The sequence below is a fragment of the Taeniopygia guttata genome, chromosome 1A (assembly GCF_048771995.1).
Source record: "Taeniopygia guttata chromosome 1A, bTaeGut7.mat, whole genome shotgun sequence".
In the NCBI taxonomy this organism is placed as follows: domain Eukaryota; kingdom Metazoa; phylum Chordata; class Aves; order Passeriformes; family Estrildidae; genus Taeniopygia; species Taeniopygia guttata.
The window spans coordinates 9221883-9247003 of NC_133025.1; the positions used below are offsets into that span (position 1 = coordinate 9221883).

At 36.2% G+C, this 25121-nt stretch overlaps 1 protein-coding gene across 8 annotated transcripts in view; it reads left to right on the plus strand.

The window, feature by feature from the left end:
- The window catches only part of PCLO (piccolo presynaptic cytomatrix protein), a 313621-nt gene that overhangs the window by 20813 nt on the left and 267687 nt on the right, over window positions 1-25121 (plus strand). The window lies entirely within an intron of this gene.

Genomic DNA, 25121 nt, shown 5'->3' on the forward strand with positions numbered 1-25121 from the left:
TCACTTTGGAAGTGCGTTTTCTGTGATTGCATGAGACAGCTATTCATATTTAAAAGAATTACACAACTTATTTTCAGCAGTTTCCTCATATTGTGTGTTTTTATCTGCTTAATTTCTCTGGGTTTTTTTTTTTTTTTTTTTGACCAGGGGATTGGTAACTTTATAGTAGCTTAATGGAAAGGTGGAGGTACATCTTATTTGCCCTATGAATTTGGCAAGTTTAATTCAACAGAAGCAGACCAACTAAAAATACTTGTGAGCAGTTGAAATGTTTAAATTGGTCCATGCAGCATATGAGGACTGTGGCAGTTGGTGTTCTGCCTTTGAAATCTGAATGAATAAATGACAAATGACAGCCAGGGTTAAAGGATATCACATCTTGGTCTTAAGGTGAGAATAAGTGTGGGAAGAAATAGCATATTGCAGGGAAAATATTGCTTATGATGTTTGTGTATGCCTTTGCATATTATTTTCTGGAATATACCATCATTTGAGAGGTCTTTTTCCTAATATAATAAGCACGTTTTATCCAACACATGAATATGTTGTCTAATGGTCAGAAAGACATATCTGAAAATGCAGGAAGAAGATTGATCAGGGATTGAAAATTGGGATTTTGTTATTTTTAATATTGTTTACGCACTAAATAGCATCATACACACACTCCATCATTATTCAACTCTGGGTATACACACACACACTTGCATGGATTTAATTGTGAAAAATGCTTATGATTCTCTCCAGGGGCTCTCTAGTATGCGTACCAGAGTACCATGGAAACAAGATGTGTCAGTTCTGGTGAAACATTGCTCAAATGACGGCTACTCAAGTCCTGATGCATGACTTGTCTTCTTCAGCATTGGCTTAGTTGTGATGGTGTGGGACTGCCTTGTGGTGTGCAGATTTTACCTTGATTTCATCTGGTTAAGATGAAAAGATTGAGACTCTGGTTCTGTTTTTCCATCACTGCTTTTTTAGAAGAGTCCCTCTGATTCTACTCTTTAGAATATCCAGAGCTTGAAAAAAGAATGATTTTCCTTAGTCTGACTTCCTCATGCTTTTCTCATTTGGCTCCTGCTTGCACATTCTTCTTCCTTGTCCTACACATTTCCACCTCTGTCCATATTTTCTGTCTTGCCTTCTTTTTTCCACTTAGTTTTACTAGAAAGTGGCAGTGTACTTTACCTTCACAACAGGAGGTGGTTTGCTTGGCTGAGAGCATCCTGACTTTCCTTTCCATAAAGATTGGATAGACAGAACAGGGAGCTCATGGTTTCATCTCCCAATGTGCTGTGTAAATAATGTATTTATGGTCAGATAGCAATTCTGTCCCTGGATGGTATATAGTGTATGCCTTTTACATGACAGAACCATGATGATGAGCAAATAGTTTATGCTCACTTGTATACTCTTTTTGTCCACCAAATTCTTCTAATGTGTTCAGTACAGTCTTGGAGGTTTTATTTACTTGTCTCTTTCTTTCGAAGCTAGGAAGGAGAAATAGAAATGCTTTTTAAAATTGGTCTTTCTGGTGGTTTTCTGCCTAATTCTTTTATTCCTGTACTGTGCATTCAGATAAAAAATGTAATTCCAGAAGCTATACGCTGCCTTGGCCCCAGAAGTGATTTTGGATGAACAAACATACCCCATCTTAAACACAATCCTAGTTTTTCTTTGGGCCTGCAGTTGTATCACGGTTATTCTGACAGTTGCTTATGTGTTGTCTACGTTTTGTTCCCTCAATAATGGCTGAAAATGAGTGGAGCTTTATTGACTGACTGCTGGCTGAACCTTGTTGCCAGCAAAGTTTGTATTAGGCTACATGATAAGGATCAGTCCAATGGAACAGGGAAACCAATGTTTCATTTTCAAATGCAGAGGAGCATCTAAACCCCATGGGCACTTCTACCTTAAGATCTCTCAGCAGGGAATCTTTTCCAGCCAATGTGCTGCTGTACTGCAGACAAAGCTGAGAGTAGTATTTTTAAGGGATGAAAGTGCTTTCTTACAGTGGCAGTTGTTTGTTCTTGCCTGTATGTGACAGAAATAACTATCAAAAAATCTTTAAGTTGCTGCAAACAGTCAGTCCTCTAATAGCCCCTCTACTGCAGAAAATAGAACTAGACTCTTACCTAGTCAAAATCAACAATATGCTATTTACTTCAGTGAAATTGTTTTGATTTCTGCAAGCAGAGAATTAAGCCAGAATACATTTTCTTAAAACCGGCTGATTGTTCTTTTTCTCCCTGATTTGTTGCTACAACAGTCAAACAGTTATTTACTTAAATGGTAATTTATCCATGATGCAAACAGCCACAAATGATTAAATAAATGACACTTGATAGATTTCAGAGACCCACAGGACCATGGGAGCCCTAGTGCATTAGCAGACTCCTTATTCTGCCATTTGCTCAATGGGGAGGAGAACTGTTTACTGGCTCTGTAATTAGGTTTCCAGCTCAGGTAGTTGGAAGCAGCTCTATTTTTAGTAACAAAGCACAAGATCACAACTGCTGAAGCCAGAAATGAAATGTGTGGCAACGACCATTTTGTGCATTTAAAACTCAGTGAACTGTTCAGAATATTGAGCATGAGCGGAGATGGTTGTCTATAATGTAATTAAATATGTTGAGGTCAGGAATACAGAACCTGTGATAAATTAATGCAGTAATAAAATGTAAAAAAAAAAAGATGGATTAAAAGCTAAACTAAGGAAAAATAATATAATCCAGATTTTTAGATTCTATGTGGGCGAGATGAAGGATGACATCTTAATAAAATTATGTTATGAAACAGAAGGGGTTGAAAATGTGAAGTGTGTATATGTGACCGTGCTAATGTATTTAATCTAACAGAACCACCAGGAGAATAATAGAAGCACTTTTTAGTCTGCTGATAGCTATAAAATTATCTGGAAAGTCAGTGGGAAGTAAAGAATGCTCCATATCTGAAATAAATTACAGGGGCTACAGAAAGGAGAGAAAAGTTTTGAATGATGGTGAAGGACAGGGAGAACTGGGGAAGAGACATCATATCTTTGACTTGGATTTGTTGTTTGAAAAATATGTGATCTGTTAGAGGTATGATCAGAATACATAATATAAAAAATTTAGAGTGATATTTGCTAATATGTTTATTACAGCACATGTCGTCTGTATGCAATTGTTTTGCATTGGTGGATATGATGACAGGAATCTATAAAGCTCGATGGTTTCTCTCCAATCTATATTCTTATATATTTTTTTATAAATAGTTGTATAACTTGCCAAAAATTTATGTGTTTTGATGATAACTCATTTTACCACTCCTTATTAGACTTAACAAAATAATTTTTTCTTGTTCCCATAGACTATGGAGAGAAGGAAAAGAAAAAAAAAAAATATATTTTTTTTTTTAAGTAAGCACAGTGCCATCATTAAACTCCATATCATAACCAGGTGAAAAACTGGTACCTTGCTGTTCCAGTATGGATTTGTAGAAGTAGCAGTAAATAGCATTTTGGAACAGATATAAGCCTCTCTGGAGATGGAGTGATTTTGTGGTTGTGTGGTGTCATGTACCTGGATACATCTTGGGTTTTTCTACCTCCCAAAATCCTGCAGTAAGGGTATTGGAACATGTGAATGAGCACCCAGTGTAAATAATTCTGCTAGATTCTGTTTTTCCAAGATTTCACTGATATTTTAAATGGACTGAGCAACTGTGCCCTTATACTCAAGCTTTAAAAGTAGGCTTTAAAAAATAATTTTAAAAAGCTCCAAATCTGAAGTAAGTGAATCAAACCCTGCTATTAAATGCTCAAATGTGCCTTGGACTTCTTAAAAGAGTGTGCAGCAACATTAAAAAGTAATAATCCATGTATTATTCTAATGAAAATCCCTGAAATAGTGTACTGCACCATCTGAGGTGACACCCATTGCCTATCTTTAATTAATTACAGCTCTGTACTGTCATGTATTTCCTGCTTGAAAAAGCTCAGACTGCTCTGCAAACTGGCAGGTTTAGCTCCTATAAGAAACTCCTATCTTCTCTCTGATGTTTGGTGATGGGTTGTTTTGGAAACAGATGGTGTCTGGGAAACATAGTGAAGAAGAATTTGCACTAAAGAGACAAAGAGAAAAACAATCACTCCTTTCAGTTGCATAATTTTTCTTCTCTGCTTCTTCCCTCTCTCCTTAGAGAACCTTTTAAAATTTTGATTGTAAGAAAGTGAATAAGTGAATGCTATTACTGTTTAATAAAGTAACTAAATAATACAGAATATAATAGGCTAACACAATGTATTCCCTAACATTTATGGGAATTTTATCCATTAAATGGTAATTCTTTATAATTGAGAATATATTAAAACTACTGCTAATTATTACTTTGAAAGATAAAATCTGGCATTGAAAAACAGAGTGCATGTTAGATGATAAAAAAACCCAGTGTATTTTTTGACTGTCAGAATGAAATTATTCTCACTCGTAATTAGGTGTCTTATTTTTCTTTTTAACTTATTCAATATACATGACAGACAAATATATTGAAATGGAAATATTTTTCATAGCAGAATGACTCACCTTTTCAATTTTTCCTATAAAGCACATATATTGTGTATATAGAGAAGAGAAGGGCTAATATGTAATGACTCCTTGATGGATGATTTAGTCAAAATTGAACACAGATAAATATTTTAAAAAAATTTAATGCCTGAATTCACTTTTTATATAAGATTGAAGAACTTAAGCTTCTTCAACAAAATTAGATTTTGGTGTTTCACATTTGCAGAGGTATTTAAATACTTAAAGACAGACAGATACTTGTATGGATGTTAGGAGCTCATGTCCTTCTCTGATGCCTCAGCAAAACCTGTTCCAAAAAACCCAGATTTGACCTGATAATTTTACAGAGGCCTGAACTTGTGTCTTCTGCACGTGGCTTGAGCTGTTCCTTTTGAGCAGTGTCTAGCTTCTATTTAAACCCCTTTGAAGTCCAGACATGGAAACCTCTTCTGGGGTCTGATTTTGGTGTGTCTTTGAGAATAGTTCAACCAGAAGCAGTACTGCTTGGTATTAGGAATACCAGCTACAGCTGCTTCAATAATTAATTACAATCATAAAGCCTGCTCATGGTCAAATGTGATGTGGTGGTGGTTTGCCAAGTTTCTTTATTCTTCATTGGTATTATATGCAAAGTACTGACCTGCAAATAGACATGTGACTTCAGGACACTCATCCTCATCTCACGCCTGTTGCTGCCATGGTACAGCCAAGTTACTTACCTCCCAATTTCCTCCAAGACCCCACAATTCTGCATTCAAATTTCAACAAAGTGAACCACTGCATCCAGATAATAACCTATTCAGTAGATGTCCTGTGATGGTTTTGTTTGAATTCCCCATCAGTGTAGAGGGAAATGAAAAAAAACATCTTTGCTTTCTCACAACTTTCTCTGAACAGGTGTGTTGCAGTTCAGTAGGGCTGCTTAGTCCAGAGCAAGTAATACACTTATGCAGATTCATTTTTTGGCAGTCAGATTTGGATGGTTAATTTTGAATGTGATCTTGGGATGATATTTGAAAGCAAAGCATCTGAGATCTCTGTGGTTATTAGTCAAGGCATGAATTACAAGATTGCATTCTTGTTGATTTTCCTTTTCAGTATTTATGACCATAAAATTAGTTTTTGTTTTTTCCCCCTGAAATTAAATTCAAGGAGTGAAGATTGGTCTCATTGCTCAAAGTAATAGTGTGACCTTTGGAAGGACTATTACCATGATTAATTGCCTGCTATTTGTTTATTTTTTTCTAGTCTCAAAAAGTTGCCAAATTACCTCTCTGAACAAAGAACTCCATTGAAACCAAGAATGAGATATAGACATAAAGCCATCTAAGGCCAGATGGCTTTTATCAATGTTGGTAATAGCCACTGATGGTGTGAAATCCAAAAGGATGTCAACAGCAGCACTGCTGCTGGCACACACAGCTCCTGTCAATCTGGCTATTTTTCATCCACTTGGAATTCATTTGCAATGACTTCTTTACTTATATACATTTATTCCATCTTAGCTGCCTTTGCATTTTTGAAAGATAAAATGCTTAGGTGAGTGATTAATGCAGAGCTTTCAGTGCTGATTTTTGTGTGTGGATCATTTTTCTCCTGTGCAGATAGTTTATAGACTAGTGTATTAGAGACAGTCAAGCTGGAGTCACAAATGTAAAACAGATTATCAGGAAAATTACTGACCTGGCCTCAAGCCAGGTGATTTTCTTCCCTGTTACTTCATTAGAAATTTGGTTGGTGTCCCATTATTGAATGAGCAAAAAGTCTTTTGAAAGCTAAGTTGGTATCAACTTTTTGAATTTTTCTACTCAACTTTATAATTGTAGTTTAAAGAGAATTTATTTATTGAGATAAAGGTATTTCATGTTTTCCATTACAGCGTAATACATTTTTTTCATGCTTTATTGAGAAAAAAAATGCTTACTTTAGAGACTTTAAATGTTGCTGTAAGTTTTAATTAATTTCAACATAAGAGCTAGTGATCCACTTCCAGATTTTCTTAAGCAAACAATCAAAATCTGCTGTATGTTAAGTGCCTTAAATTTTTGAGTTTTTTGGTGCCCAGGTAAGACATTATATGCTTTCTGATCACATTGACATTGTCATAAGTTGTGTGACCATAAAAATATAAATCATTTAGCTTTTTGTAAGAACCCTCATGTAGTTTTGGTGTTCTGATAGATTCCCTAATAGAGGGAAGCTTCGAATGAAATTTTTTTTAATATTCCAGGAATTTGAAGAGCTGATGCTCTTCCAAGGAACAAATGATATAATATCATTTTGAATAATATCAGAGGATTTTATATATCTGAAACCAGGATATTTTTTCCCTGAATATTTGTCACTGTGATTGACTATAATAGGACTGACAGATATTGTAGTACGTAATAAAATTCTGAGAAGACAATATGCTGTCAATTGAAATATTTGCATAGATTTTGTGGTCTCATTTCTTGAAGAAGAAGGTTAAGTTCCAAATCCTGCTTATGTTAAAAATTCCATGTCATGTTTCTGCTGACAAAAATCTGAATGAAAGGTCAACACTTCACACAAAGAAATTCTAAAAAATCCCTTGTTGCCGCTACTGTGGCATGATTTTAGACTTAATGGGATAGCATGAGCGTAATCAAAGTAATTTTGCAACTAATTGTAATTGTTTGCAAGAAGCGTGGCCAGCTGTAAAAATAAAAATTCAGATGTAAAGAAAACTATTAAATGAGCAAGAGGGGGCATTTACCTGATTTCTTTTTGTATTTTACACATCAATATTTCTCTATGAGTAATGAAAAGATTGTGTCGTTTAAAGAGACAGTGGTCATTTTTTTTTTTTATTTTGCTGAAATATATATAGTTCAGTAGACCAGAATGAGAAGAAATTTGACTTTAGATTGAATGTTATTTATCTAGTAAATTGATTTCTGCAGTATTACAAAGAGTGAGGGTGGAGGAGAGGGGAACCTAAGCCATTATATAGTAGTGGAAAGGCGATTAGATTCATGCCAGTAAGCTGCTGGAGATGCTGTCCAGCAGCATTTCAAACAGGAGATCACAGACTGATGTTGGAGAGGGGGATTAGCTGCTGCTGAACTATTCTGGCTGAATTTTGCATAAAATGCTGTTGAACTGGGGGGAAGAGGGGAAAAATATATGGTTTTGCATCACTAGAAAAAAAAAGAGGCAGTAGGTTGACCAGAACACTCACTGAGAAGAATGATGAGGTGTATTAGTTTTCCATCTGTGGTTTGGAGGTTAATGAAATTACTCAGACAGTGAGGTAACTTAGGCTTCTAAGGACAAGACTGAAAGACCATCTGGTGGTCTTCTGTTTTTAGTATTTCTAGGTTAGTAAATTTCTTTGTTGTTGTTGGGGTTTTTTTTTGTTTTTTTTTTTGTTTTTCCTCTTTTTTTTCCCTTAGCAAACAGCCTTCACATTGGAAAGGGTCCAGCTGTCATGTACAGAGATTAGAAATCGAACACATGAAATCTTGTCCTTGTGCATACTATTTTAATGCATGCATTTACTTTTTCTGTTAATTTTTGTAGTTACCTTAATAATTGTGCTAAATACTGCAGTTGTATTAATAATATTTTTATTTTTAGAGGGATTTCTGGCCACTATACCATTGTGATTTTTTTTTTGTTTGGTTTTGCAAGGTCATTCTCATAATAGCTGAAGATGTTGACATAACTCTGATCCTCATCATTATTTGTCAATACAAATGCCGGATTTTTTTGAAGGGCCACTTTGTTAATTGATCTTAAATTTTGTATCTTCCCTTTTATTTAAGAAGAAAAATATTATTTCTTTCTGACTGCTGACAAACTCTTAGCTATTGTCTTTGGGATACTAACTAGTAACTATATTTTTGTACATTTAGAGCAGGATATTAGATCCTTTACTGTCTAGGTAAACTGTCATATCTGCTTGTTCCTCACCCTCCCCCAAACTAACACACCAACTCTTAAATGTCTACATAAACATTATCCTCCCACAGCTATTCAATGGTAATTTTCACTTAGACATTGAACTTTGACATGGTACAAAAGAACCAGCCTGAGCACATACCCAGCTTCAGATGCTCTCTTCTTGCTTTTAAATTACAGTAGGGAAAAGACTGTAATGTTTGAAACACCTATTATTTCTTAATTTTTTTTTTTAATATGCACTAAATATTTGTTTTTTCTCAAAGTTCAATATGACACAGAAAATTGGCTAAAACAGTAAAGTTTAAACATATTCTACCTTCTGGCTCTTGTTATTTGGTGTTTCATAGGAGAGTTTTCTATTTTAAAGTCAGAAGTGGACATTGGATTAAAGTTTCAGCACTATCTCTAAAAGTATTTGGAATTTTGTTAAGTTTAACTATGGAAAGGGAAAAACTCAGAATAAAAAACCAAACTCAGATTAGATTTTTTGTTTTTTAAAAAAGCACAATGTATTTTCTGCTAAATATGGCTCCAGGTTGGTGTTGTGGTGTAGCACTTGTAAGATTGAGAAAATTTAGGCTTTGTGCTCATTACAGAACAAGTTAAACAGGACTGCTGCTTTCATGGGCTTCTCTACATGCACCTTTGTGCTGGCCCACAATGCCCTTTTGGTTTTTCCTGACCGCTGTAGCCAAGGACACTTGTAATGTGCTGTACAGTGAATTTTTAAGGTCATGTGCCCAGTGTATCTGGGACTCAGTTACACTGCTATGCCAGACCTCTAAAGAGGAAGAGCACTACGCTTTTTCTTCTGTATCACCTATCAGCAGAAGGATCTCCTGATCAAAACGTGATCTCTCATTTGATTTGTCTTACTTTTAAATACTTTAGCTGTGTTGCTTCTTTTCCAGACCTGTAAGAATTGTGTTACTGCTCTGTCATCACCCAATGTATTTTTCATGAGGTGCAATGAATGCACATTTTAGCTAAAGGAACTTGTTTGAATCAGTAACGTTTTGCAATTAGTTACAGACATAATTAGAGATGTCGGTGAAATTCATACATGTCCCTCCACTTGCTTTCTTCTCTATGCTATTGGTAACTAGAATCAAGAAAGGTTCAACTTTAATGTGGTAAATTGGCCTGTTCCAGGTGTTGGTCTATGGTATGATGCATTTCCCTAATGACTTCCTTAAGCTCTTTTGAGTTTGGTCCTTGTCTTTCCAGGATAAAATGAAGGTATATTTGATGCTGTAAGGATTGGTATTTCTTTAGTACCTGTAAAGGGCAAGGTGAAACTCTCTCTACCTAGAAATCACAGTAGATCATCCTGTCCAAATCCCTGCCCAAAGCAGGGTCAGTTGAAGCAGGTTTCTTGGAGCCAGTTAGGGTTTGATTGGTTCCTGACTTGGAGACTCCACAGCCTCTTTAGACAATCATTGGCCATCTTCCTTTTTTTCTTTTTAAGTATTTCCTTAAAATAATATTTATTTGAATGGATTGAATTCAAATGAACTTAAATGAGTAAATTAAATGCTTAGTATTTGAATTTATGTTAATTTTAATTTTTTTCTGTTCATTAGGTATCATTGAGGAGAATTGTCTTTATGTTTTTTTCACTCTCCCCTCGGCTATTTGCACATATTGAGGCAAACTTCCTCAGCCTTCTCTTTAGGCTCAGTGAACTTCACACAGACAGAGCTTCTATAAAGTGAAAATTTTGGATTACTGTGATATATATACAAAATGTGTCCTATCAGATCTTCTCCATGGCAGGTGTATATTGACTTCTCCAAGTTATATTAACAGGTTAAACAGCAAAAGGTATAGATACTGTTTTGGAGGAAAGGAATGATTAGGACAGAATTCAAGCTAAAATTTCATAGGATGTTCCAAGAGTTGAACTTTGAACCTGATCTGTATGTCTGGAATATTTATATTTGAATCAGTTTAGATAAATGTCACTTTCTACTTTCTCCTCTTCCTAAACCAACTTCCTTTCCATACAAGCTGAAAGAGTTGATGTTTATATTTCAAATTGTTATTTTCATCTATTAACTATGGGTCTCCTTTGTCTTATAATCGTTTTCATTAATGATTTTCATTTTTTAAGTGTCTCTTTTTGCTCCAAGCAATGGATGAGAAAAAAAAAAAGCAGGATTAATGGTCTAACTTCAATATTTAGTAACTGGTTTTCCAAATGCCGAACTTCTGTTGCTGCATCTTGAATTGGTATATGCATTTTGTAAAGGGTAATGCTTTAAAAACATCCTGTAATTTACAGAGCTTTGAAGCATGCTGGAATGAAAATTTGTTCAGTAATGATCTATTTTCTGAACCTCTATGCATGTGAAAACAGTTAATCCCTATGTGCCAATAAGATTTATTAGGTATTTCATGCTCTCTAAATTTTGTTTGGATGACTAGTCCATATAGAATTAATAATTCTCTACAAGCACATAATCTATATTTCTTGGTCTTGCTGTTCAAAAATAAGTAGTCATTTTTCTTTTAGGTCCAGGGATATGACATCAGAAATGATGTGTTATCACTAGAATGAAATTATACTAGAGCAGATAATATAAATTCATAATTAGTAGCAAAAAATTATTGATATATTATAACAGGAATCAGGGTGAAATGTTTGGGTCTTCATCAGCATGCAGGATATAATTTCCAGAGCATGTCAAGGAAAATTTACACTAATTTTGTTTCTGAGACTGAAGCTATTATAGTGATTGCATTTCTTGGATGGCTTTTTCCCCTCAGTTTGCTTTATTCCAGTTTACATCTTCTGTCCTTATAACTTGGATTAAATCTGTGTGCATTGCAGGGTATTAATATCCCTTTTAATTAGTTTCCTATTGCCTATGTAGACTGTATAAAAAGTAACTTCATCGTCTATGAGAAATCTTTGAAAAATACATTGAAAAGCATTTAGTTCAGTTCAGTACTTAAGTTTGTTTATCTGTAGTAGAAAACAGGAGAAATCAAGGTGTCCTTGCAATGGCAATTCAGTTTCCTCTGCACAGGTTCCTCTCTTTATGCATTGGAATCTTATTTACTCAACTCAGTAGATTGACACTATTTTAAGAAAGTCACACTTTGAATTTTTAAGTACAAAATATGTACTTGCTGATGAAATAGGGTCAGGTGCTAGTTAGAAGCTAGTCATTCCCCTAGCAAACCTTCTAAGGTCTTTCACATTTTTGAATGTACCTTATGTGTACAGTTTCTGTTCGCATAAAAATATTTATTTCTTCTGACAAGTCTCATCTGCTGTCTGCTTGGCATTACTTACTTCTCTGCACTTTACTTCAAGTCTGCTATACTAAATCTGTCTGAGAAGAGATACATCTTGAATTTTGTGTTTGTAAAACTAGCACTGCTATAGCATCATTCTCTTCTCTCCACCTTTTATTTTCAGACATTTAAAGCAGTCATTCTTATTGCCTGTTTTTCACTTGATTGTGAAGTTAAACGTGTGAATGTCATATTTAACTACCAAAAAGTAAGATCAATTTTTTTAAACATTAAGAGAAATGAAACAAGGCAAGTGGAAAGAAGGTTCTGACAGAAAGACAATGATTTGCAAGTTAGTGCAATAAAAACTAGTAAGCCCAGTTAGCAAAAGTGTATTTCCTTGCAGTTATATTCCTTGTCTCATAAATGTACCAATCCAGAAGCCAGTTCTTCAGCATGGAAAAATATGGCAGATGGAATTATTTCTATGCAAGTATTGAAAAGAAGGGCTTTACATTAATTGTGTCATGATTTAGTTTTGGGCTTCAGTCCCTATGCTATTATTAGCATCATAAAACATAATGGAAGTATTTAGGGATTCAGATGCATAGATTCATGCTGGGTTTCACTTCCTTATCTATCTGCAGATGGTGCGTATATTTTTGCATATTGGATTTTATAGTAGTTAGAATACATTTGATGGGGTAAATATAGGGGAGTGCAAAGATTCATTGCAAGTGATTCATCCAAAGACTTATATGTATCTTTTGTGGGCTGTTTGGTTTCCAATGAAGACTCTGAATCATTATCTTAGTTTATCACTACTTCTTTTAACTTTGATGAAACTTTTTTCCTTGTTCAGTCAAAAATGGTGGGAGTCTGATCTATTAAATACTTGGATGCTTGATGTTGAAGGGTTTATCTATGCATGAGCAGAATAAAATCAAGACCTTGTAGTGCATAGAAAGAGAATTCAGGAGGTTCATTTTTCTAAGGATTTTCATTCAGACCCCCCATATGAGCATTCCAGTGTAATTCTAAGTGAGGCAACTGAAAGCAGAGTATGTTTGAATTATGCACAACCACAACCTGCAAATATAAAGACTGAAAATCACAGAAGTTCAGTCACAGGAATGGATTTCAATGATCAGTTACAAGTTGATCAATTCAATTATTCAGGGTTTTTTTTTTTCCCCCAATCTCAGTGGAGTTTAAAAGCTATGAAGTTCCCAAATTCAATTCTTGAGGACAGGCTTTCCTCACACTATCCAGTTTTTAAATTTTTTTTTCACACAGGAAGCTACTAAAAGGGAAAGATGAATCTGTAAGTACTGTATGGAGGGTGCTCACCATGAGAATTGCCTTAACTTTTGCAGTGGCTTTCATTCTTCATCACAGGTGGAAAATTTATGGAATCAACAGTTTGCAAACTAGACAGAAATGTTTAGTTATGGAGTGTGTATGAATTGAAAGCGAAGCACAGCACAAGTAATTTCTTCTCCATTTGCTGTTTCATGGGAAGGAGATGCCCTTTTCCACAGCACCTACTCTTATGACAAGCTGTCTGTCAGCACAGTCCTGTTGGGCTGACTGGAGTGAAGGTGAGATAAGGGAAAGAATTACAAGACAGTGGTGTCTTTTAGAAGAAAGGAGTCTCAAAATTAATCAAATAGATAACATAAATGTCTTTTTCCTTGATTTATTTCTCAGGAGCTGATGGAAATTACTGATTTCAGAAAGGCTGGCATTTCTCAATCAGCATCGTGTAGTGATTGTTCAAATCAATAGAAGTATGTTTCTTTGTTTTAGCAAATAGTGTTGTCTGACAGGATGTGACTGAAATAAGTCAGCCTTAAGAAACAGAACTAAATACCAGATTCAGTCTTTGCTTTCTGTCTGTGGGGATATATTTTCTTAGTGGCATTTAGGAGTTTAGAACTTCATCTTCTAAACTGATTAGCTAAGTGAGAAACTTCGTCTCTCATTAGTAATTATTTCCAGATATGTTCAAAGATATGGCACTAGAATCCTAAACATTACTTCACCAGGCTTAGAAAGATTTTCAGGAAATATAAGAAACTTAGTCTTGCAAGTAAAGAGTTTTCATATGAGTAATCTGATCTATTTCAGCCTTCTGGTTATGGGTAGGGTACTGCTGTGTCCCACTCCTTTTGAAGGAGTGACTTTTTATATGACAAGCTCCATTCACTGGATTGAACCTTTCAAAAAGAAAGATAAAGCTTATTAAGAAAGTAGGTGACAAATTTTGTTCTTCCTGAGTAAAACCACGATGATGTGTGAAATCTTTTAAGAAGGTGACTAATGTGGTGTAATCTTTTAAAGTGATACATGCTGGTTTTTCATGGTACTTCTCTGTTTCTATGTGCATAGATGTAGAAGTTTTGAAAACATGTAATTGTTTTGTGATTAGAAACTTTAGTCACATCCCCATAATTGCTATGTGAAATTCAGAAAATGTGTCCTAGGCAGTTCTAGATGATTTCTCAGTATGTTTTAAGTCTTGTCTTAGGCTTTTCTAAATGTGCGATTATTTGATGAGAGAGGGAGTTGTTTTTTAAGACAACAGAGCATGTTTCATATAAGCAAATATATTAAAAGTGTTTTTAGTCTATGCATATTATTTTAAGGAAGAGAAAAAGATTTTAATTTGGAGAAGAAATTTGGAGGAATGGCATCTTGAAGCACTACTACATTTAAAGAGCATATTGAAGGCATACATTTTGAAGCTGCACTTTGAAGACTACCTGTGTCTCTATAGATTGTTGAACCTGAATAGATCAACAAGATGCCCAAGAGTCTGAGTCAGTGCTAATATATATTGATCATTTGTGCTTCCATTTGCATTAGTGGTGATGCTACTGAATCATTTGCTGTCGATTCTGTCAGCAAGCCAACATGACCAGGCTCTGTAAATAAGAGCATTGAGGGCGACAGGAAGACCTCATTGCTGAGGTGTGCACTGCAGCAGCATCAGAACGGGTGGGACATGGGATGGTAGACAACTAGCACAAATATTTAAATTGCAGATACAGAAGGACTGAAGTTAGAAGGTACATCAGTCGGTTATCTAGTCCAACCTTTTATCCAAACTAGGGTCCACAAACTACACCAGGTTGCTCAGGACTTTTACATCTAGATTTGAAAACCTCTATGAACAAAGGCTTCATAACATCTATGGACAACTTATTCCAAGCCTTCAAAGTCCTCAGAATGAAAAAAGTACTCCATATACTCAGTTTAAACCTCATTCTGCTGTTTCTTGTCCTCTCAGTGGGCATCACTTTGAAGTGCCTGGCTCTGTCTTCTCAATGGTCTCCTCCTTTGGCTTCTGTTGGTTTCCTGAAAAGCAGACTTCTGCATACTGAACAAGCCTCTTTCCCTCATCTTCTCCTTACAAGGGAGTTTTTCTAGCCTCTAACCATCTTTATTGCATTTTACTGAGCTTTCTGCAGCTTTTTTTTTTTTGGTACTGGGAGAATGACACAGGATACAGTGTGTTAGGCAGTCTTATAACTAACAGGCTCACTTACATCTACTAGCTATGGGCTTTTTAAAACAGTCCAAGGTGCTCAGATGTTCTTTACAACAAATGTGCCATACCCACCATGTTTAGCAGTGGGCCCATGTTTTTGTTGTCCAGACCTTTCCTTGCATATTTGGCATAGAAACTATTTTTGTTGCCCTTGATGTCCCTTGCCTGTTTCAATCGTAGCTAAACTCTGATTTTCCTAGACAGATGGTTGTGCAGTGCTTCTAAATTCCTTCTTTGTAGCCTAATTAGAATGCTAGCTCTGGAGTAGAGGCAAGGTTCAGAGGTTCAGGCATCCTGTCCCATTTGTGTAGCTGGTTGCTTGAATGACTTAATCTTATTGTAAACACTGTATGCAGGAATATTTTGGAAGACAGCTAGCAAGTGCAAAGAACTACAGAGATATGCCCTTTACAGTGCTGTTTGTAGTTTAATGTTTACATATATTAATGCAAATATTTTTGACAGTTTCTTGGTTCAGGCATAGGACTGTGCTTGTTATGGCAGTTTATATTTATGATAGCCATAAGAAACCATCTCAGCTTCTCAGAGAAAATAAATCTATTGCCACAGTGAGTCAAATTTACTTGAAAGTTAATGCAGTTGTCCATCTAAACTTTATGATAATGTCTTGTTCTTCTGTGCTGAGCTACTTGGCACCATTGTATCTGTCACATTTAATAAAGATATATTAATTTTCAACTTTATTTCATATTGGAATTGCCAAACTTAGCATATCAACACATCACATTGTATCTTTGCTGTGAAATTGTGTTGGTTTGCCATAGCAAAGAGTTTGTCCCTCAATAATAAAACTAGTTAGGTGAGTTGTGTTTATCACTACTTATAAAAATACTTACTTTCCTATTATAATGTATGATTAAAATTGTGACAAATGTTCCAAGGTTGCCTGACAGAGGTGTTACTGCCTGTTACTATTTTAAATGACTGCTTATTTGCATTTGTTCTTTCATTATCTCTAATAGATGATGACATAGCATAGTGGGGGAAAAATTATGTTGAAACAATGTTGTGAAAGAGGCAGTTTTAATGTGGTAAATACAAAATTATCTTGACAAGCCAAAGAGACTCTCTTGCTCATTTTTAGAAAAGGAAAAAAAAAAAAACCAAAACCAAAAGCCAGTTCTTCTCTAAATCCTAATACCTTGATATTTAGTGAAGATTTAATTGTGTAAAGTGAAGAAGGAAGCATTTATGTATCACTGGTCCGTAGGAATGGTTTGAATAGAAGTTGCTATTTCTGTGTGGATTGAGTATATATTTTTGTTTTGAGATTTAGATCCCAGATTAGAATCAGTCTTGGGGGTTGGATTGTGTATAAAAACCTGAAGCAGTGACATCCATGGTCTTTTCTGTAAAGGTCTCTGATCAGTCCAGCTCTACTTGGCTGAAGCTACTGACTCAGAGTAGGAATGAAATGTTTGGTTAGGCTCAAAAGTTGGGTGTTCCCCTGCACAGTGCCACTTTTGCTACAGCTCAGCTGGAGGAAGGGCAGGAGCTAAAGGCATATTTCCCACCAAGTCCTAGCATAACCTATGTAAATTGCCTTGGCAACTGTTGGCCATTCTTCATGTATAAAAGGTAAGACCACCCTGAATATTTATGAGTACTAGATACTGAGAAGTTAAGTCTGCAGATATGACAAGGTACCCCAAATCTGTGCCCACACAGTTAATTTATCTGTTATGTCATCAGATATTTTTGCCTTATGCAAGAAGAGGGTTGTTAGAATTATTCTAGAAAAGCTATGTAACATTTCCGTGTGAACCTCTGAGCTGTTAAAGTCAGATAGCAGATTACTGCCCATCATTTGGTCTCACTTAATCAATAGGAAGCTGAAGTAGCTGCACTGACACAGTAGAATTTTCCTCATATGTACCAGTGTATCCGGGAGTGGAATTCAACTTAAATTATTGAATTAAGGCAAGGCATCTTTTTCATCTGAGTGGATGTCTGCAGCCTTAGTTACTCATAATACTACCTGTAAGTGGACTTCAACTGGGTTTTTGGAACTCTTGATTCCAAAACTGACCACGCTTGGGCAATGTTTTTCCTCCTTCCAGTCACTGACTGGTCTGCCTGCTCTGTTTGCTTTCTATTTTGCTCAGCACAATCCTATGTGTGGTTTCTAAATGATACTAAAATATAAATGATGACAACAGTTTTTAAAATAGGAATTATTAAACTCCAGAAAGTCTCCATCTGCTTGTATATCAGCATACAGAATATTTGCTGCCCAATGCTCAGTAGAGAGAACATTTTTGATTGTTTTCATACATCCTGCTCTGACCCAACTAGGAATATAAATAATCAGAAATTATTAGGCATCTGTATTTGGGAGATTACTACCTCGATTTTGTAGAGCCAAGACATCTGTAGGTTTTCTGAAAGGTTTATTTTATAATTTCATCATATGTGTTTATTTAAAATGAATATGCAGATCAGTTTTGTTTGTTTATTCCCATTGCTGGATGCTATAATGCTTTTGCATAAAGAGGTGCTGTACAATAAATAGCTTGCTGGCAAAGGAAAAGCACGATCTTATGGTCAAAAGGAGGAATTTAGATTAGTTAAAAATTATTGTGCTGTAAACATGAATTCTAGTACACTGTCTGGGATAGGAAGTAGTGAGCATATTAATCCTAGATTAGCCAGAATTCTGGTGTGCTGTAATGCCATAGTGATGGACTGAAAGGCCAAGAAGTCTTTGGCAATTTATTCTTGCTTTACGCAAAACATATGTTTTTGTGACTGTTCTTCAAAAATAGGCTGATAAGTTGGAAGGGCTCCCAATTACTTTATATGTAAACAAAGAGAAGACCTCTAGAAATAAAGAAAAATATATTTTATGTCTGTTTTCATGTTAAGATCAGTTTTTGTAAGATTCTGGGAACACAGATCTCGAGGTAAACAAATCTCATTGCAAAGTGAATATAGTCAATTTCAGACAATCAGAAGAGGTGCAGGATTGAGCACAGCTGGTTATTGCAACACAGTACTGAGAATTGGTGATAATATGCTATTTATCAGTTGTATGACATGAGGAACTACTATAGGAAATGTCATGGAAATAAAGTAAAAGGAGATGCAGTTTATATAATAGAGTCTGTCTAAGACAAAGGTTTGTGGTAAATGCTGCCTTAAACTAATTGAAAAAAGTGATTTCTCCTTCCTATGAGCAGTATAATTGAAGATGGTCTTCAGTTTAAATCTTCTCTGGCACATGGCTGAGCAAAGGGAAGAAAAGTGCCATCACCTGTAAAGACTGTCAGATTCATGAGTAAATCAATTTCTCTCTTACTGTTCTGAAGATTCATGTGCCACCAATTGATTGGTGACACTGTTGTTTGGGTGTGTTGTTTTTTGGGTTTTTTCCCCTAATTAACAGTAGGCAAAGCCTTCATTTATTTCCATTCTTTTACCTACTAATAATCACATAGTCAAATAAAGAGATTATTATTTAAATCTTTGTTTAAGATTTAGTCTAGCTTCAAGCTGAAAAGCAGAACCCACGGTTTCTGCAACTGACCACTGACAATTTTCAACACCATGTATAGCACTCATCCTAGTATCATATTAACTAAAACAACTTGGAAAGCAGAAGAAGTTTTCATTGACTCAGCGAATCAAGAATTACCTGGAAAAGAAAAATCCATTTCTTAATATTACCTCTTCCATAGGTTGCAAAGTCTTGTCATTGCCTTTTTTTCCCACAAAATATGACAAGCCTAGGCTGTAGAAGAAGGAAATTTGCACTCCAGGTGTTAAGGTCAAATAAAATTAACTACTTGCAGAAGGGGTCTTTAGTCAGACCACTAGAACCCTTTATCTTTTTTTTTTTTTTTAATGTTCACCTGTAGAGCAAGATGTAAGCTTTGCACTTGGCACTGCTTCTTCTCTTATATGGTTGTGGAGACATTACAAAAGTTTATTTCTCTAGTCTTCTGCTTTCACTTTGTATGTTGTTTTTCTAATATAGAGAAGGAAAAGGGTATCTTCAGGTTTATTACTTTCTCCTTTAATTTAGCTGATGTTGACATTACAGCTGGATGAAATCATTCCTATGCTAATAGCTACATTTATTGCACTTTTATGCATTAGCAATGGTAAATAATTGCCCCAAGACAACATCTGTTCTCATTTGTCTAGTTTCATTTATGTTAATGTATAAACTGAGCTTTTGATAATCACTTACCCACTTTAAAACTTACTTCTGTGTGTTGTACTGCTGATTTTGGTAGCCAGATTTTGTATCTAGGTAAGGATCTTTAACTTGTCGATCAGTAACAAACCCAAGTCTCAGAAGAAAGTTCTCGAAATAACTGTTCCTCTGCTCTGTCTGTGCTATGTCTGTCACTGCACTGTATTCCAGCACAGGATATATTCAGTCTGTTTTATCACATTTCTTGTAGCTACTGTTACATACTGTCAGATCTTGGTTTCATGCTAGCAAATTTCCACGTTTTTTATGGATGTATTAAGTTTTTGCTTCTTTTAATTACAATCACTTGCTCTTCTCAGGAATATTATTTCATACAAGAGCTTGTTTTTCCTTTCATATGTGAATGGGGCTAAACCAAGTATCTCAGGGACTGGTCAGGTGTAGTTGTAGTTTATTCCCTGCTTGCTGTTCTGCCAATGTGTCTTAACTCTAGGAAAAGTTCAGTGTGGGATGGGATACTTTTCTCATTTATTTTGTTTGCTGAGGGGATTCCTAAACCATATCAACTGCCTGTGCCTTTGACCATGTTCCTGGCTCTAGGACTGAAGTTGTACCTTGGATTACCAAACAACTTTTGCAAAACTTCTCTTCTTTTGTGATATTTCTGATATGTGGTGGGATGGGACCATAACAATTCATACCTTGTTTTATCAGTTTAGTTATTGAAATAATCTCTTTTATTGCATCTGAATTGCAAGGAAATATGATCTTTAAATTTAGCCATCTTGTTAGCCACTGTGGCAAGTGTGGCTTTGGTCCAAGAAAAACACTATGAAATTATATCCTTGACAGATGCTTCAGCATAGTCAGAGTGACTAATCTTCATTTAAACTTAGCCTTATGCCAATACAGCTCCACTAATGATTATATAATTGTGAATATGAAGCAAGACTTACATTTAGAGAGAACTGAAACCACCTAAATGCATTTTGTATATTTTCCATGCAGCTGAAGTTCTGAAAAGTGGGCTATTAGATGTCATTGTACTCAGGGGAACAATGTGGATCATGGCAGCCTCAGAGATCCTGGGGTCTTGTCTGTGTTTGCTTCCCTGTCTTCCTTCTCCTTGCTTAAATCATCTGAAACACGTTGACCACAGCCTGTCTTCTGTGTATATGAAATATTTAGAAAAATATGAAGACAGCCTATCTCTCAGAAAAGTAGTTTTCACATGAGTTTTTCAATGTAAGCTTATTTTGGGATGTTTCATTTTTTGCTTCTTTCTCACTTCAAATGTGGCAAGTGTTAATAACACCTTAAAAATAGTGTTCTATAATTTGTCCCAGTTTCTTTAAATCTGTTTTTGTCTCTTCGTGAACATTTTCATGGTCTTTACCCTTTGACTGGTCTTGTTTTTAAATCTAATAATATCTCAATTCTTACTCTCGCTGAATTTTTCTGTGCTCTGTTTGTGTGAATCAAATCACATTGCTCTTCTGGGTTTCCTATATGGAGGACTGATAATGGATGCTACTGCCAGCTTTTACACAGCCTTTTGTACACTTTTAGCTAAGAAGTAGTATGAACTTAAATGTAATTGGTTTTTCACTATCCTATTTATGGTTACTAATCTGTAACAGATGGGTAAATTCCCCACCTGTTCTTTCTGCTGTAGCCAGGTGTTTCAGTGATAATTGTAATTTATCAATATGGAAGTAAGTCACAGAAAAACAAAAGTATAAAAACCATTTTGGTTTGGATTAAGGGAAGAGTAAAGAAAATCAAAGATGCCCTGAAGTTCCACATCAAGCCTTTTCCACTTGCAGTATCTCTTCATATGATCTGTGATATTGAAATCAAAACAGGGATTTGGCTTCTATTACCACCTTCTGCAGGTTTCTATTGTGACAGTGGGCAGCTGAGTTAAGACAGCGTTGCTGAGAGCTTTGAGTGTCTGAACAAAGAGAGGGAAGTGCTTCTTCCCTCTATTTCCCAGTTCCTGTATTATTGTCTTCTTGCAGTTTATAGAAATTATTTGATACCTGGTTCATCTCCATATCCCATCTCTATTTTCTTCGTCTATATTTCACAGTAATCTTGAGTTTTGATATTGGAAGCATCAAAAGAGATCACTCAGGAGAATTTTTCTTTGTACTATTCAAATGTATGGGTCTTATGTGTGGAAATAAAACTTTTATGAGCCTGCCTAGGGCTCCGGGATAGTGCCTATTCTCCTGCCTATTATCCTTTGTCTCCAACTCAGAACACAGTAAGTACTGTGTGTCTTTTTTCTTGCTTACAGCTAGCAACAGTATCTCACCATTGCTGGATTAAATACATTCTTCTACTGAGTTTAGAAAGACCAAATAGCTGAAATATTGTGTATTTCTTTGGAAGATGTGTGAAAAACATAGGCTTGCAATTGGAGCTTCAATTTATTGTTTTACCTGGAAGTGTAGTTGCTAATGTCCATAAAATCCATCCAGATGCATTCAGTAATTCTAGGCTGCTTTCCTGAGTTTTTATACATAACCTTGATACATAAATTTAATATAATTGTGAAATAAGTAACACATGCTTTACTGTAGGCTTGAAGGATATAGGTGTGAAAGTTCTTTGCATTATGAAATTGTTGATAGGAGCCTTGTGTGGTCAAAGAAAGCTTCAGTGTTATTTTACTTCTGTTTGTTTCCCTAGGGTCAGGTTACAAATTTCCTCATCAGATTTGTCCTTTCATAGTAGAAAATAATCTGCCTTATTTTCCTGGGGGCAAAGTGTTGCAGGAGAAGCTCCCTATCTGACATAGTAATCCCTGATTAAAAAGGTATGTCTAATACCTTTTTACCCACTGTCTAAAATTCAGACATTATCTAACTCACATTGATCCTCCCTTCACTGTGAGCACAATTGTGAATTTTTCATGGAGCTGTCAATGGCATTTAAATAACTAATGACACCTGGGATTGATTTTTTGGGATTGATATAGAAAAAACTGTGCAGACACAGATTGGTTATTGTATGTTTATGTATACACATGCATAATAAAGGGGACAGTATTCTTCCCAAAATATTTTTAATTTTTATGTATTTATAATGACTCAAACCCCTGCAAAAGGAACACTGATATGTACAGTGTTTCAATTTAAAAAATGGGAGGACACTTGAGGCCAAATGAGCCATTGAACTTAATGCTTTGATATTTAAAGTGACAAAATCCTATTTCTAGCCTATTTTGATGACATAGATTTTGTTTTGAACTTGTGCATATGATGTCTGTATCTGAGACAATATAGTTCTTGGGGAGATCCAGCAAAGGAACCTCAGTTCCCAGCAAAAGCAGTGTAGAGTGAACCAACTCTTTCTTATTTTTAGCAGCCAATCATTGTAGGGTAATGAGAATGAGCCCCAAATCTTACAAATGCCCTTTATCTCACACCTCCCTTCTTCCTAGGCTCCACTTCACTCCAGAATTCTCTTTGTCTTCTGCCTGGTGACACAGAGGGATGCAGAATAGGAGTTGTGCTTTGTTCATCACACATGGTCTCATTCACTGCGTTCTCCTCATGGGGAGAACTCCTCTCACCCTTCTCCTGCTCCAGCATGGGGGTCCTCCCACAGAAGTCATCCCCAAACTGCTCCCACATGGGTCCCATACATTCTCATTTCTTTCTCTGGCTGCAGGGGCTCTGACACAGTAGTTTTTTCCATTCTTAAATATGGTATCCCAGAGGCTCTACCACCCTGGCTGATGGGTTCAGCCTTGGCCATCCTGGAGCTGGCAGGCATTGGTTCTGTCAGACATGGGGGAATCTTCTGGTAGCTTCTTACAGAGGCCATCCTACAGCCCCCCCACCTTCCACCAAGACCTTGCCATGCAAACCCAATACATCCTGTTAGTGCTGCTGAGAACCTCCTTTATTTCATTTATTATCTTAACAATTCCTGGGTCTAACTAGAGTTTGAGCATCCTCATGATCTCCTAGAGTTATTTATTTGCTTTGGTAGGGATTATATGCTGATGGATATGCTTTATACAACTTGGACTGAAGATTAATTTGTGCACCCCAGAACTTTGGTCTCTAATTCCTTCAGCATGCAACCAAGTCTTTCCTAATAGGTGAAGAGTGTGAAAGAGCCTGGAGTGTGCTGAGATGGGAGAGAGGCAATGCAAATCGTGGTTAACAGAAGCAGTAAAGTGGGAGACAATCCGGAATAAGAAGCAGCAGAAAGGAAAAAGGTGATGTGATTTCTGTGTGTACATCAGGGAGTAAAAAAATCAAACAAAACAGCCCTGCTTGTGACTAACCTCTCATCTTGGCTACTATCAGGTATTTCAGAATGGGGTCTGAGAAACTGAGAGGATGGTTGCATAATTCCCTGTGCATCAGGGACAGATGAATTTTCTTGATTGCATGTGCTAGTGATGAACTTGTGGCTGTGCTAGCAGAGTTTGAATCTCACTGTGGACACTGTTTTTGTAATGAACAGGAAAAATTAATATTTTGTGCATGTAAAAATCTTCTTTGAAGCTTGATACTGTCCTCTGCTAGTGCATTAGCTAGATTATCTTTTTGAAATTTACTGAGTACCAGGGTGAGGCTGTGTTCTGCATTTCATGAGGTGACCCTTTATTTCTGCTATTCTGATAAAGTGAAAATTATTCTGCATAGCACTTTTTTCTTTTTTTTTTTTACTCCAGAATAAGCTGCAGGCAGCTTTGTAGTGTGGGTGCAAATAATTTTTGCCAAGCTAAGAGAGTGAGGCCAGAGGAAGAGAAGGAGGGAAGAGTTGAGAGCATTTTGTGCTGCATCCCAGGGGAGCTCCTGCCTGTGTTGGAGAAGGGGAATGTGGAGGGGGAGAGGGGCACCAGCAGTAGCCCAGATTTCCCCAGGCTGGGGCCCAAGGTCACTGGCAGGGGCTCCACATCCACATTGCAGCTCCTGGCAGCCTCTTGCCAAGGACAACCGTGTGTTTTGCCTGTGGAGGGAGGTCTGACTGTTCTGTGGATCATTTTGTACCGATTGTGTACGTGGGGTTACTCAACTCCTTTTTAACCAATCCCCACCCTATCAAATTCTCTGTCTTTTGGAGTCTTTACAACCACTGAAACTTATTTATTTTTAATCACCTGTTTCTGAGCTATTGTCTGATAGCTTGTTGTTTTGGAACCCAGAATGCTGTCAGGTTTCAGGTGCTGGGCTTCCTTCCTTGCCTTTAATATCTCAGACTGTGTTATCTGCAGCTATATAACAGCTTTGGCATCAAGGTTTTGGTTTTGCTCCTTTAAGCTACACACTGGTGGGGAGAAGTTAATCATTCAGATACCCTTACTAATTTTCAGCTTTATTTTCTCTATGTTTTAAAATTAATTTGGAGCCTGGTAATGTTCTGTTATTTTATTCTGTACCATGTTCAGGGATATTGTGGAACAGATTTAGAAACTGATGATTTGCTTATCTTGACTTGCACCTTGCAAGCACTTCCCTTCCCCTTTTGAATAGTTTTGATATTTAAGCTCCCAATTTTGGGTGATGCAGTTTTCATTTGATATGAAAAGAACAGATTTGTCCTTGCATGTGCTGTGAACTTCCTTTTACTTTGCATTCTCTCAGTCCTTCTGCAATGCCTGGCAACCTTTCCAAGATGTGATTAGAAGGGAAATAAAGTAGTGTTT